Source organism: Coenobita brevimanus, chromosome 71 (genome assembly GCF_032717465.1).
Source record: "Coenobita brevimanus isolate Jiangsu-jjx chromosome 71, ASM3271746v2, whole genome shotgun sequence".
Classification (NCBI taxonomy): domain Eukaryota; kingdom Metazoa; phylum Arthropoda; class Malacostraca; order Decapoda; family Coenobitidae; genus Coenobita; species Coenobita brevimanus.
Genome location: NC_137024.1, coordinates 10,526,743 through 10,542,051, shown reverse-complemented (window position 1 = coordinate 10,542,051; position 15,309 = coordinate 10,526,743).

Here is a 15,309-nt window from a genome sequence, read left to right as displayed (position 1 = left end):
GAGTAAATTTATCTAAGTCAGCCCTGATAAAATGAGATAACCGGATAATGATCAGTTAATGCAAGATATATTATTACAGATACAAAATATTATTAACAATGGCTGACTTCAAAAACTCTATATGAATCACAAAAACCTCACCAGGCCTACGAATTAACACCTTATGCTATACAGTACAAGAAAAAGATGTAATAACACTTATACTCAAATTACACAGCAGCTAGATGGTTGGAGACTTCCTGAGCACTCACAAAAATAATAACAACTGTACAGGGGAGGACAGAGATGTAAACAAAATGAGGAGTAGATCTAAGTGGCAATTAATGCAGAGACTGAGGTCATTATATAGGGGCCGGCAGAGCTTGATACAACTTGTAAGAAGGACGCGCAAATGAAGCCATAGGAGACAAAGAGTTGACACTCCTGTTCTGAACAACAGAAAGAACGACTTACTCTACAATAAGGGAGAAGGGGGGAGTGAGGTAGAACACGGAAGCTTGGCCACTATGGAAGCCACGAGGCGAATCGTGAACAAACATGCAGCATACTGTACGTTAGAATTATACAAAGGATGATGAAATCATAGGCTATGTAACAATATATATATCTTGTCCTGTCTTTCCTTGAAAATTTTCGTGATGTTTGCATGCCTGACAAACTTAGTTTACATACTGTATAGCTTTCTAGTAGTGTAATATCACCAAGAAAACCCTCATAAAAAATAGCCCACCAAGCATTTCAGATGTTCCATATAAAATTCATACAAAAGTGTAATCGGTTTTATATAGGACACTGCAAAAGACTTGCTGACCAGGATGTCAGAGTATAGTATACAGTAGTGTAAGGACGGCCCAACAGACTTAATGGTTTACTCCAACACAAAGCATCTAATGATCACATTGATTGGGTAGGATCTAATATACTAGGAAGGTCACAATGCTTCGATGAAAGTAATTTAATTATTCTTAATTTCTGGCACATATGAGAATAATGTAATCATGAGATTTTCCCATTTTAAATATGAAAAATTAACAATTAATTATAAAGCAGTACCTCCCAGACAGATATTCTTTTTCTAGGCTTGCTATGGTTAGGATGGAAATTTAGTGGAGGTGAGGGGAGTGAGGTGTGGTCATGGTATGTCAAGTCGTCAGACCACCCATTGTCCTTCCCCCCCCCCCCGCCCGTGCACGTGTGTATATACAGTAAGGCCTCCAGCTTCATGTTTCGGTCACTCTGAAGATGTAATATAGGAAAGTATTTACTGTCTCTGTTTTCATTTCCCCTATGGTCATATCGGTATGGTTTAAGTTTCTGCTGTTTTCATTTGTTAAAGAAAATCTGCACATTTTTTTTATTACATTTTCTCAAGGGTAAATGTTTTGTCTGTTCTCAGGTTCGTGCTGTTCTCAAAAACGCACTTTTGCCGCGGCCTAATGATTCTTTCCAAGCCGATTTCTGCTGTGAATGTATCTGGAGCAGGTGTCTCGAAACACCTTCTTTTGAAGATCGTTTTGGGCCTTGAAAATTACTTTATAGCTCAGGAAGTATGAAAAGAAGGCGCGTGACCACCAAAGTGCAGACCCGGAACTAGCAGATATCCAAATAATCCTTCCAGCAATGGCTTCCAACGCAGTTACCGTACGGAGTGATTCGGATGTTCCATCTATCCCGTTTCTTCTGTGATTCTTTTCATATTAATTATTAATAGCATATATCTACGCATAAGAAGTAAAATCAGGGAAGTGCCATACGTTTGCTCGCAAATGCCGCTTTTCATATAATATCATTGTTACCATTATTATCTGCCATTGTGTTGGGCATAAATGACTGTATAAATAATGTTATTCTGTTACTAATTATACTTCATCTTTGCAGGTAAGCCGGGTGCTGTACCACAAAAGTTGTAAGTATAAAGGAGGGCCTTCATATGTGCCCTCGGCAATAAATTGGTATCGGGGGCCAAATCGCTCCATAATATGGTTATAGTTTTCCTGGGGAATAAGGTAAAAGTTTTAACAACATTTTTCAAAAGTCATTTTTCCAACAGACCTATTATTCTGAAATCTTGCATGTAGGAAGTAGAGGCCAAGAACTACGACGTTTTCCAGTTTTTCTTCTTCACTAATTCTCCATTTTGTCATGTTTATATAGTAGAGGAATGTTGGCGTGTGAGATTTACAGATGGATCTCACTGGTGGTGAAAAGTACTTGAAGAATAGGGAAGGATTTTGAAAGATAGAAATAAGCACAAGTTACAACATAATCCTCACATTACCACACACAAAGAAACAGTAACGAAGCTGCAATGAATTGCTGTTCACTAAGAAAACGGAAGAGAATTAAGAAGACAATAAAATAATATAACTTCCAGTGCGAAAAATTTGTGCCATAAAGTGTGTTTGGTCTGCATTACTGACCTCCGCCTCGGCCATTAGAGCTCACTTAGTTGATTACACTTTATTTTCAGCAACAGATTTTTGTTCTATGTCTTAATTATACCAGTGCGATGGCTTTTTTATTTCATCATCATAATCATCATTATCCTGTTTTTCACTTATACAACACCCGAAAAGTTGAAACAAGACCCGAAAAGTTGAGAAGACAGAAAACCATCACGCAGAGTTCCTGTTGAAATGTGCCACACACCTTTTCACTCACCATTCAAGTCTTGGAAATTTTCATCCTCACCTTACAGGCAAGTTATCCAGACAAACATCACAATGCCTGTGAGGAAGCATAATTCCGTTGAGTGTCAGGCTACATTTAGACGGCAACCCTTGTCCTTTGTATTGCCATTCATACATCGTTAGCCCATTTTTGCCCGTTAATTGTTACTTACTCAGTTTCCATATGGTATCTCATGTATTCACACAGTTACATTATCCATCCATCGTCTTTTTGGCCTCCCATGTGCCTCGCGTGCCCGTAGATTTACTCATACAACCCCTTTCACAGCCCTGTTCATATCCCTGTAACCCTTTTCAGTACCCTACTTATATCCATATAACCCTTTCCACCACCTTACTCACATCAATGTAGCCCATTTTACTATCCTATTAATATCAATATAACCCACTTCACTGCACTATTCATATTCATATAACCTTTTGACATCCCTACGCATATCCATATAACCCTTTACACTACCCTGCTCATATCCATATAACCCTTTTCACTACCCTATTCATATCCATATAGCCCATTACACTACCCTACTTATATCCATGTAACCATTTACACTACCCTACTTATATCCATGTAACCCTTTACATTACCCTACTTATATCCATGTAACCATTTACACTACCCTACTTATATCCATGTAACCCTTTACATTACCCTACTTATATCCATGTAACCAATTGCACTACCCTACTTATATCCATGTAACCCTTTACACTACCCTACTTATATCCATGTAACCCCTTACACTACCCTACTTATATTCTTGTAACCCTTTACACCACCCTACTTATATCCATGTAACCCTTCACACTACGCTACTTATATCCATGTAACCCCTTACACTACCCTACTTATATTCTTGTAACCCTTTACACTACCTTACTGATATCCATATAACCCTTTTCACAACACTACTCATCCATATAACTCTTTTCACTACCCTGTACCCGCGTCACCCTTTACACTTCCCAACTCGTACCCATTATCTCTGGGACCGTACCAACAATGCATACTTCCTTATACCCTGTAGCCCTTTTGCTACCCTACTAATATACATTCTCTTATTAACCATAGCAACAAAGTACACTTTCTTTTTACCATTTGATTAACAAACTTTCTTACGCCACGCATCCCTCTTTCTTAACTTACGCATCCTGCATACATTCCTCAATAATGCAGAGTTTCCTGCTTGATTTCACCTAAGGCTTCATCTCCATTCACGCCTTCACTTCGATTACAGATGTTTGACGTTATTCTTGATGTGTCGATGTGACTTTGGTCAACTCATATGAGACTGAACTTAATATGATAAATATAGCCTTTAATGTGTTTGCTAAAAGAGGTATTTTTTGAGTGGAATTCATCGTCCGTAGGAGACGAGGAAAATCATATATCAGTGAAGGCGCTTTGTAACGGCATGCAGGCTAACACTGGATGCTCATATGCTCCTTGATGAGAGAAAAGTGTGTCTGGCCTCTCCATCTCCGTAAACTGGATTATACTTTGAAAACGTCTAAGGCTTACAGCTTTCATAAATAACCGTCAGTGGCTGTTCACCAGCTTTTATATTCTCCTGTTCCTTTTTTGGAATTTTTCCTACTGCATATGTGAGGAAGAAGAAGAAGAAGTAGAAGAAGAAGAAGAAGAAGAAGGAGACACCTATTCTTTCACTTATTTACAATATTTCTTCCCCTCTCAGTTTTATACGTTATCATTTACGTTTGTGTGGGTGTGTGTGTGTGTGTGTGTGTGTGTGTGTGTGTGTGTGTGTGTTTCTTTTGATTGTTTGCTTTTGGTTTCATTTTTATACGAGCAGCATTTTTCATCTTTCCTTCGCCCCATCCATCTCTGATTACGTTCTTCACTCACCTCTCACATTAGTCATTCTTATGCACCTCCCTCTTACTTCCTCTGTTCTGTGTTTGCTCTCATATCCATCCCTGCCACCTCATCATGACCATGAGGGGTCTATTTAAATTATCACAGACGATGGTGTGTGAAAGACCCCCTACCATCACTCTCATCCCTCTCCTCCCCCCACTCCCCAGCCCCTTCCATTCACCAGCCCCCCTCCCCTCCCCTCCACCAACAGTCCGATTCCCTTCCCCTCACCTTTGTCTCAAACTGTGTGCTAAAGCTGACCTTCTTGTCTGATTATCCCTCCCTCCCTCCTGTCCCACCCCTGCTGGGCTGACTTCCACCAGCTTAATGTCGTGAAAGTGATTGTGCATACCTCAGGGCATTTCATGCTTCAGCTTTATGTAATGTGAGTGTGTGCATACCTCAGGACATTTCATGCTTCAGCTTTGTGTAATGTGAGTGTGTGCATACCTCATGGTTTTATGCGTCAGCTGTGGCGTACCGAGATGGAATGACGGGGATGTCGTATGCATAGGTTGGTAAAAGTGACTGCCATTGTGAGAATAGATACATTTAACTCTTGCACTGTGAAACATCACTTGCACTTTATTTGTATTAACATCCGATGATTTTATATAACTTACCGAGATGTACTGTGGTGCAGATCATATGGAAGGATTTTAAGACTGCTTGTCAGTGTGAGAAGGGACACATTATCTTCATTCAGGTGACCATCATCCGCTTACTTGATGTAGTGCTGCCTGCTTCTTCCTTCGTCTTAATTCATCTTCTGTGTCTGCTTTTCTCTGTTCCTATTTCTCTTATCTTTCCTGTCACTTTTTATTACTCTTCTTTCCACTTCAGGTGGTTTTACATTAAGTGACAAGCCTAATGATTTCCTGTAAGCCAGAAAACCATTTAGAACAGTAGGCGGTAACCATATAACCAACCCATAAATGTTGCCTTACGTTTCAACAAGTGGGTTGGCGGTGGGTTAATGTCCCTACTCGTAAAAAAACTAACTCAGGGTCAAACGGGCACCCCTTACTGAATTGTGGCGTCTGGCTATAGAGAGGTGGATAGATAGATAGTAAAGGGAAGTTATTTTTTTGTTATTTTTGCTGCCACAGGAAGATTTTATTTACCTTAGCGAGATATAGTGACAGGAAACTAGTCTGCCTGGGATGGTGAGACTGAGGCCTTGTCAGCATGGTGCACATTTACTGTCCGTGATGATTAGATAATGAAGTTGGTTATGGTGAACTTTATCGGTTGCTTTCTGGAAATAAAGATAAATTCGTCAGCTGATTTAGATTCATTTTACATATCAACAGTATCACTAAAAAAATCAAGAAACTAGGTAAGACATGATTGATTATTGAAGAATCTGGGTTTATTTAGGAACTTAGTTATTTGTTCTAAATGTATAACTATTTTTTCCATAATTATGGCTTCCAGGAGCTTGCAAAACACTGATAATAAGCTAATAGAATTATAATTTCCCGCTTGTAATTTATTGATTTATTTATTCATATCAGGGCTGATTGCTTTGTAATTTCCGGCTCGCAATTTATTTATTTATTGTTTAATATTGGAGTTATAATTGCAGGAAAACAGCAAGACATAATATGTAAAATAATCCACTAAGAAAGAGGAGCTAAAAAGCCCGCTAAGCTCACGAGAATACAGCCGTTGGTCTTGAGGCAAGCCGAGTTGTGAAATATTAGCGGGAGAACTTTCCCGGGTTGTGCGACTGCTTCAATGATACTCAGGCTGGAGTTGGTGCTTCAGAAAATGCACTGCATCTCACGTTTGGCCTACTGCATATGGGGGTGGGGGGTGGGGAGGAATGGCGATGAGAGAGAGAGAGAGAGAGAGAGAGAGAGAGGTGTCTGATAAGTTTGGGTGGATCTACACAATATAACTAATTTTCTACTCGTAAGTAACGTTTCTCTTTGCAGGAAGAGCATAAATCATGGAAGGATTCTGCATTCTCCCGTCAATATCCTTGCTACAACAACGTTACTAATTTGCGACAGTGAATTAATCTTAAAATTGTGTGTGTCCGAAGAAAGAGAGAAATATCAAGGTCTGCACTTTTCCTTCCTTATCATTTCTTTTTCTTTACCCTATGTTTCTCAGTCGGGACATTGATTTCACATTCGTTCCTTGAAGCCCAGCAGTTCTACAGTACGTGTCACGTACCTTAACACAAGGCCAACAGTGTAGGCCTTGCCTTGAAACGCCACCACTTGGGCACTAATACCCACTGTGATTACTGATTGTTTGCTAGGGCTGCAACACCAGTCATAATTTTCGGTAGGAAATTGATCATAAGTTCCTTTGCTGGCAGAACGAGAAACGTGGAAGTATTCTGCACTTTTCCTTTCCTTTGTCCATCGTACAAAAACACGCTTTCTGTACAACATGCATCGTAAGTTTGAATTTGCTTGAAAAGCAGGAGACGCGGGCTCACTCTGGATTCTCCACCTTCAAAAAATCCTGTTACGATTGGGAAATTATATATTTCTTTATTACCCGTTCCCGCCGCGGAGGGGCTTGGGGACGGGTATTGTTTTCACTCGGTTTGTCTATCTGTCGGTTTGTCTATTAATAACTTTACGCGAAAACTACTGGTACGAATTTAACTAGAATTACAGGGGTAATTGGCTACGACCCTCTGATCACCTCAATAAATTTTGGGCCAAGTTGGGCCAAGGCCCAGGCTGTATGCCCAAAAAAGGTAAAAAAAAAAAATAAGAAAAAAAAAAAAAGCTTTTCCCCTCCATAACTCCGTTTAGATTCGTCACATCGACATGAAGCCAACACCTAAAGGTGCATCTTTCGAATCTGCACCCTATAACATGCCTCATTACATCAGAGGGGCCACCCCTCAGTTAGAGGTAGATGGGTCAGTGTCAGGTGGGTCGGGCCTAAAATTGTCTATTTTCACCCTATTTACTCCAAATTTGATATGTGACGTCTTTGAATAGATATTCTATTCCGTTTATACGTCAGCACTAAAATGACTCCTGGGGACGGGTTTGCTGTGCTTGGGCACCGCTGCTTGTTTATGTATATATTGAGAGGGGAGCAAGAGACGTCAAAAGATATATGTACTCCTTTTGTCCTCCCTGCAGTAACAACTATAAGTTATTTCAAGGAATTGATACCCTTGTGTTTTTCAAGAAAAAAGAAATATAATGAACGACTCTACACTTCTTTAAGACAGGGAGTTGACCGAAAGCTTGTTTAGCAAGATGCACGAAATATGAATAGTTTGTGCATTCGTCTTTCACTGTCCTTCCTGAAGCAACATTAGAAGGTTGCTATAGGTAATTGATGGTAAGTTTGTTCGTGACTCTGAGCCGCTGGTCCCATTATTAATGCAAACACACTTACCCGTACATTGAACCGCCTTGCCTTACTCTGCCTGTCTCTTGCCTGTACCTTGACCTGCCTAGCCTCACTTTGTCCCTTGCCTGTACCGTCTTGATGACTCTCCCTTCTTGCTGTCTCCCTTCCTGCTGCCTGTCCCTACTGTCTCTCCTTACCTCTCCCGTCCTGCTGCTTGTCCCTTTTTATTTTGTCTCCTCTCCTGCTGTCTGCCCCTATGGTCTCTTCTTACCTCTACACTTTGCTGTCCCTTCCAGCTCCCTGTCCCGACTGTTTGTCCCATCCTGTTTTCTGTCCCTTTCTGCTGAACTTCCTTGTCTCATTTCCTCCACCTTACTTCCTTAGAGTCCCCTCGTTTCCTTCCCCTTATCTTCTCCTCCCTCTTCCCCTCACTCCTGAAGCACTCCCCAACTTCCCACAGTTTCTAACTTTTTCGCTGTTCTCTCCTCATTACGTCTCTCTTGCTCATCTCTTCCTCATTCTCATCTCTTTTCGCATTCTTCTCTACCTCATTGTTTTCCACACTGTTCTCTACATCCTAATTCTTTTCCTTCTTCAGTTTTCCACTTTGCTTTTGCGCTCATACTTCTTTCTCTTGTATTACACTTCATTGTTCATTTTTCTTCTCACTTCATTTCACCTATATTTTCTTCTTTCTTCCCGCTAGTTCTCCTCCTGTCTTCTTGTATTCGCAGTTCTTCTTTTCTTCCCCATTCTTCTCTCTTTTGCATTCTCATTCTCATTCTTTTTTTTCTTTTTTTTCATTTTCTTCACCCTCTGCATACCATGTACCTTTCTTATTTTTGTCTGCTTTGCAAGACGCCAGTCATATGAGGACATCGTGAGTTTATCTTATTGAAAAAAAAAAAAAAAAGCTTTGAAGTAAACTTTCATTGCACTAACAATTAACATCACAGACACAGTTTCACAGGGTATATATACTTTCATGACCCCTCCCGACTCCTCACCACAATTCCAACTTATTCCACCCAATTCATTGTCCCTCATGCCTGTTTCTTTACCCGCTGATATTTTCAGTCCTGGAGGATATTTTGAAATAACCTTCAGTGCATGAAATCTCTAATGCTGCAATACCCACATGCACAGGGATGTGAGTAAGGGATGTAGGTGGAAGAGTGGATGGAGAACAATCTGGGTGGGAGATGTAGGTGGGAGATTGAATCGGAGATCAAGTTTGTTGAGAGAAGAAGGATGTAGGTGAGATAAAAAAAACAACAAAATGTGTTTGTAGGGTGAGGGATGTAAGTGGAAGAGTGAATGTGGGATGTAGAAAAGTGAGTGGGAAGAAAAGAATGGTGGGAGTGATAAGTGGAAAAGTAGGTGAAAAAAGAAGGTTTGATGTAAGTGAGAGAAAGGGTGAGAGATAAAATGGATAATACGATTAGGGATTTACTACAGTAGGTAGGGGAATGGATGGGAAGGTTAGGGATGAAAGTGAAACAGTTAGTGGGAGAAAAGAGTACGAAAATGGACGGAGGAAAAAATGTGTTGCAGAGTAAGGGAAGTTGGTGGGAGGGTGGGTAGGAGAGAAAGTGGATGGGAAGGGGGAGAGGAATGTCGAGGGGCCTGAGTGAGAGAGAGAAACGAGACAAGAGATGGAAAAGGTATACTTTTACTTAGGGAACATGCATAATGGAAGGGTAAGTGGGAGAACACGATGGGTGGTACAGTGAAACAGTGAATGTAAGTAGGTGGTGAGCAGGATGCCAGCCGACAAAGTGGACGCAAACATTTTGTAGGCGGCATTGGTGACTGGTGAAGGAGGGTTGGGAGGACAGGTGGTGTGCCAGTGCCAGACAGCACAAGCAAGGGTCGGGGAGGGCAAGAAAAGAAGCAATACGTATGATAAGGGAGGAGGAGAGAGGGGGCAACGAATTTCGGAGGGGGGGGGGATGGGAATGGAGAGAGAGAGAGAGAGAGAGAGAGAGAGAGAGAGAGAGAGAGAGAGAGAGAGAGAGAGAGCTGCCTGCTGGGTCTAACTGATGGGTAAAAAAAGAAACTGAGGGATAACTCAGTTCTAAGGTGGTGCTGGGGGGAGGGGGAAGCAGCGTTATTGCAGGGACGCTGGCCTGGCCTGAGACTGCATACGGTATGTGATCCCAGAGCAGACTGGTTTCCTGTCCTGACGAAATGTTGGTCTGTTTCGACATTATGCTGAACTGCACTGTAAACGTTTGCATGTTTTTGCTGAAGCCGGGCGTACATATTACCAACTCTGTGTGTGTGTGTGTGTGTGTGTGTGTGTGTGTGTGTGTGTGTGTGTGCTCGTGTTCTATCTCTAAAAAAGTGCTGGAAGTGCAGTGTTCTTGATTTAAAATCAGATTAGACCGGCATGTCAGACTGCAAAATTTACAGTTCGGTACACGTTCATACTCTCTAAGACAGTCTAAGCTGTAGGAGTGTGTGTGCAAGAATCAAAGTTTGAAGGTGAATGTAGGAATGTTATACTTTGCAGAGGAATGGGATTGTTAACACGTATTTGATGTGATTGATGCCTATGACGTACATATAATTGATTACCATTGGGTGGTAGTGGAAGAATCTTGAAGAAGAAGTAATCGCACTGGAGGGGTTGAGCGTAAGGTGGTGAGGCTGAAGTGTTATGTGTAGGGAATACTAAATCTTTTCAGTATTTACAGTGAATAAAGTGGACTCATGAAATTTGTTATAGGAAAAGGCAATGCTGCTGGAGACGAAGGTAATCGGGGGCATGTACCTGCAACATCGTAGAGAGAGAGAGAGAGAGAGAGAGAGAGAGAGAGAGAGAGAGAGAGAGAGAGAGAGAGAGAGAGGTTTAGGAGCCGAATAATATAGTCTGATGGTAACAAGGAAAAAGCAATAGTGCTCATCGTACCGAAGGGGTTAAAGATTGTCCGCACCACCGCAAGGGTGTCTTGCCTAACCCGAATACGAGTAAAATCGTCCGGTGATAATACCAGACTAATCTGATATCCTGGTGGTGGCGGGGTTAGCATTAGCGTGTGTGTGCGTGAGTGAGGCATCATCATATTAGTCTGCACACCATTTTGTGCGGAAACTGTCAAAGGGTAAACAACAGTTTTATATGCTAAACTGATTTTATGTTGCTTTATAAGGTAACGGAAGGGTGGGCTAAAGAATGGGAGAACTGAGAACAAACTAGGCGAGCGAATAATGAAAGTTAAGGACTGCCTATTATTAAAGTTCACTCAAAATAAAATCCAGGCCTTTCATCATTATCTCCACACACATACTAGAGGAAATATAGACACGGCGAAAGATTAACCCTCAAAGTGTTGTTGGGAACTTTAGTAATATTACTTTGGTGAACTTCAGACGATGTTATTCATTTAAGAAAGATTGAAAGTTATCTCAGTTAGCCAACTAAATGATGTTGGGAACCTACTTAATATTATTTTGGCTTACCAGACGACATTATTCCGCTAAGGGAAACATTTATCTATGGAGGCGTTAAAATCGATCTGGAAAAATCATTGCTGCTGGGGGCTTGAATTTGTCCCTGAACCTCCAGATAGTTATAATCTGCTATGGAAAATCTGTAGCACGTAGAGGGTTAGAACAAGTAGTTTTGTTCGTTCTGTACGTAAATCTGCTTTCTGCCGCAGATCCGTCAGCCGGCATATACGGTAAAAGAACGTCAGTCAAATTGGCGCGTTATTTTCTTGTGTGATGTAATTTATAGCAGTTAGTCCGGACTTCAGTTCAGGCCACTTCCGGTCCATTCAGGTCCTCCACATGCATTCATAATCAGTCAGGTACACCCAGGTCGTTTTACAGCCATTCAGTTCAAGTTGGATCCATTCAGGCTGAAGTCCACCTCGCCGACGTGTGTGATGTCAGTGATGTCATGCGTTTGATGTCACCAATGTTGCCTGCTTAACCGCTTCACTTCGTTGACATACTCCTTTCTTCTTTCTAGCCACCTTCAAACGATTTTATTCCTCTTTGGAGAGACTTTTTGAACTGAAGGAGTTACATGGTTGAATAAAATTAACTGAAGGAAGCTTGAATAAAGTAATATTACCACTTACTGAACCGGTTAACCCCTTCACTGTGTTGAAATATTATTGTTATTATCATTATTGCTGCCACCTTACGATATTACTCAACTAAAAAGAGAGCTAGTACTGGAGTAGGTAGTGAAGGCAATATCTAAGCCATTGTTTGAATAATCGTTCCTAAGTTGAAAAATAATATCTAGAGAGAGCTGGAATTATAATTTGTCTTGACAGTGAAGGGTGTCTTGGTTGAATTCCGGGTTGTCAGTAAGTTTCACTTCGCCATTTAGTCGGTGATAGTGTTCTTATGACGTGAGTCTCTGATCCGTATTCTCGTTGGTTAAGGAGGCTGCCTAGCACCCTTACTTACTAGTTGATTTCTGTATCTAGTTTGTGAATATTCTCTTTTGTCATTTATAGGGTGCATTGGAAGGTGTGACAGGTGTTACAGGTGGGTTCTGGTGCAGGTGGCAAAGCAAACTCAAGGTTGGAGATACTTCATTTTCTGATCCAAGTGATACAGGGCTGGCGTGTATGAAGTCTGGGATGCTAATGATGTCAGAGAGAGTGCAAAACAATCTGCTTAGCTTGCACAACCTTGACATAGCCACAACAGACATCCTAACAGTTATACAGTGCAGTCCTACTACTACATCACACGACACGCTATACGGTAAGCCATACGAATACATATTACGCGTGTTCATATAGAATTATGTAAAACAGTATACTAGAAAAAATAGTAATAATAATAATGTGCTAGAAGCAAAATAAACTCTTACGGAAGAGGGGCTAGAAGATAGGTGAAGAGAAACCGGCCTTGAAGTAGAGCGACTGGCTAGGTGGTTGAAGGGGCCTCTTGGTATGTAAAGAAAAAAAAATGAAAACAGTATTACTCTGAGAGAGATATATATACAGTACAGCTGCGGTCTGTTACGAAACTGTCAAAACTTAATGAGCTTGTACCAATGAATCAGTAAATTCGAGTGGGGTGGGATTTTACCATGTTAATTTGAGATCTCTAATGTGTAAAGAAATTATTGACAGCGATTGCATTTCTACATAGTTTTATTCCATTTGTAAGATGACGCAGTTTTCCATTTATTTTCCACAATCAGGCGATTTTATTTACTTCAGAGGAAGCCCCGTAGTGAAAGGGTTAAGGCAGATATTTTTTTTATCCTTCTTCAGTAGATGTCCTCCTAAATTTAGATAAATTTGGTTTTTAGTTGCCAAAATAAAATCCAAGACGTCGTATAGAGGAATCCGATATGCATGGTACAGAGAATGTTCAGAAATGAGTGAGTAGGTAGATCAGTGTGTGATGGAGAGATCGAGAATACAGAGTCAATGTTGATAACACTATATACTATTCCTGTGTGCAGGGAGAGATGCCCCCTCCATCCCCCACTCTCAGTATGACGTAGAGGACTGATGTTATTGGTAGTCATATAATTCTTTGCGGAGGAAGGGAGGGCTGCTTGATGACGGAAGACAGGGTGGCATGGTGGCGATTTGTCTGTCGCCACCCTTGTGCAATTATTAGAGAGAGAGAGAGAGAGAGAGAGAGAGATGAAAAATAAAATTCTAATCCCTAAGGGAAGATGAAATATGGTCAAAGCAGGACAGGAGAGATAAAGAAACTTGGAGAAAAAGGAATTACGAAGAGAATGCATGTAATGCGGAGAAAAGTAAGGAAACTCCGGTATAGATAAGAAGAAAATTTAAGAAGGAATTATGAGGAAAAAGAAAATGAAAAAGAAGTGGACAGAAGAACGGAAATATAGAAAGGACAGAAGTATGGCGAGAAGAAAGGAAATACGAAGATAGGATGGAAATCTGGAGAGAAAGGAGATTTTTTTCATTCATTCATTGCCAGACGCCATGTATCCCAAACGGGGTGGCCAACGGCTTAGAGTTAAATTATTTTACAGGGAGGGGCACTAATCCTCCACCAACCCCACTTGACACGTAGGATGTAAAGAGAAAAATAGGAATGTGGAGAGCTGCAATGAAATGTGGAAAGGTAGATGGAAATCTAGAGAGAAAGAGAGAAACAGAGTGGAGAAAGATGCATGTAGAGAAAGATCTATCTATCTATCTATCTATCTATTGCCAGACGCCATAATCCCGTAAGGGGTGGCCATTTGACTTTGAGTTATTTGTTTTACGGGGAGGGGCACTAACCCTCCACCAACCCACTTGTTGACACGTAGGGAGATCTGACATATAGCTTCCCCAAATGTTTGTCATTTGGCTCCTCATCCTGTATGTGAGAAAATGCCGCTACTTGACAAGACACTCATGAGGACTTCACCCTCTCATCAGTTCTATTCCTGCTGCTGTTACTACTACTAGAACTGAAATTACTACGACTACTGCTATTCCTACTACTACTACAACTATTGCTACCACGTAAGTAGAGGTAGTGGTAGCGGCAGTTCGCCCATCCTGCAGTCCACCACCGTCCCCCCGCGGGACAGGGAGGGAGCCGAGGCACGCCTGCACAACCAGGCAGTGGATCCGACCAGCCACCTCAGCGCCCCCATGCATTATTATCACTATTATTATCATTAGTGCCACCACATGAAGGCAACCATCTCCACCACCACAATCGTAGTAAAGACGTTAAATAAAATTCTTCGTAGTAAAGACATTACAATTTCTTAGTAATCTCAGTTATCGTACAACAGAAAGTAAATTGCTTTAATAATGATTTGATTATATTGACTCCAAAAATATTCATTCCAGGATTCCAGATTCTAAAATATTCCAGCCATTCCAGGATTTGTCAGATTCCAAAAATATTCCAGCCATTCTAAGATTCTATGAAAGTATGAAAAATAAGATTATTGTACAGATTACGTAGCTTCTTCATTGACGAGCAGTTATCTATAATTTATAAGAGTCATGTGTGCCCTCATCTGGTATGTTGACCACCCTTGTGGAATGGATGTGGAGAGGTTGCACTAAAATACCTAGACAAAATTCAGAACAAAGCTGTTAGTAATTGATAACCCTGCTGTTACAAATAAACTACCTCCCTTACAGGTAAGATGGAATGTTGCCTCCCTTGCATTATTTTACAGATACTTTTATGTCAAATGCTTAGACGAAGTTGCGTCTGTTGTGCCACCTCTCCATGCCTTCCCTCGTGCTACACGTGTATCTGGTAGCGCTCATGACTGGAATGTTACACTGCCATATTGCAGAACTTCCGCCTATCAGAAATCTTTCATTCTCCGAACTGCATCTCTTTGGAACTCGCTTCTTCAGAGTTGTTTCCCCCCAAACTTCAACCTACAGCTGTTCAAGTCCAACTGTTACAGATTTTTAATGAATGGAG